Source organism: Bison bison, unplaced genomic scaffold, assembly GCF_000754665.1.
Source record: "Bison bison bison isolate TAMUID 2011002044 unplaced genomic scaffold, Bison_UMD1.0 scf7180017864289, whole genome shotgun sequence".
Lineage (NCBI taxonomy): Eukaryota > Metazoa > Chordata > Mammalia > Artiodactyla > Bovidae > Bison > Bison bison.
In genome coordinates this window covers 3,448,312-3,449,673 of record NW_011494861.1, presented here as the reverse complement: position 1 = coordinate 3,449,673, position 1,362 = coordinate 3,448,312, and positions in this window count along the sequence as shown.

Here is a 1,362-nt window from a genome sequence, read left to right as displayed (position 1 = left end):
AGACAGACAACAGACATGTTCCCAAAAAACAAGAAATAAGATAGAGTATTTTTTTGCCTTTTCCTATGGAAAGCATTAGTTGTACAGCTGGAGGTGAGCATGCTTAACCATTACTTAATTATGTGGAAGAAACTGGTCAGGACCAAAAATTTGGTCTCTGGTAATTGGACCCGTAAGTATTTTTCTTTTATAGTTTTTTCTTTTGTTCAGTTCTTCTTGAAGATGTTTATATAACAGAGTACAGATTGAGATCTGTTGTTTCTTGTGGAAATTACTTATGTGGGTTCTTTTCACTGAATGGTGTTCGTTTTGTTCTGTGGGGAGAAAAACTATTCCTCTAGAAAATGTTCAGTTTTCCCTGTGGCTTCATTCAGTAGTGAAATGTAGTGAATTGATTCTGCCATGGGTCAGAGGATAGAGCTTGGGTCTTTTGGAACTGTCTGTGATTATTGTACGGGATCGTTGTGAGGGCCAAATGAGATACTTAAGAAAGGGGTCATCAAAGTTAAAGGAATTCCTGGATACCTACAGGCAAAGAAGCTAGCTGGAGCTTATCTCTGTCCTTTGCTGTTTAAATATACACCGTGTAACTAGATGTTTCAAACTGAAATTAAAATATAAAAATTCAGTGCATTTCTTTAAAAGCAAGTAATAAGTTGTTTTGCAGATGGGTAGTTTCTTGTGTAGGAACCCTCTTTAGCAGATAAACATTTTTTTCCATATATTATTGGAAATTGATCCAGAAAAACAGAGAGTAAATAAGATGTTTGTTGTTTTGCAGTTAATATTTTTTATCATTAAGTCTAGGGACTTTTTAGGTATGGTAAATAGATAATGGAACAGGAAAACAAATTACAGTCTTTAACTTTCTATCTGATAATTTACTGTTGAGAATATAAGGTTTGTGGGGCTTCCCAGATGGCACAGTGCTAAAGAATCTGCCTGCCTGTGTAAGAGAATGCGAGTTCAGTCCCTGGGTTGGGAAGATCCCCTGGAGGAGGAAATGGCAATCCATTCCAGTATTCTCACCTGGAAAATTCCATGGACAGATGAGCCTGGTAGGCTACAGTCCGTGAGATCACAAAGAGTCAGACAAGACTGGTGACTGATTTATTCATGCACACATACAAGATTTATAGGGAAGAAAAGGGATGAGATTTTTAGAAATGGAAACAAATAGTACTAAGATTTAATAGCTCTTCTGCTCAAATTAGCCTTGTTTTCTTTAATTCTGCCTATCTTATATGAACTTTTTTTCTTTTTTAAAGGAAACTTGAACACAACTTCCTGAGAAGATTTGATTCTTTATTTCTGGACTTCGTATATATAACAAGACCGTCAGAATGTCGGGAGCCTCAGTGA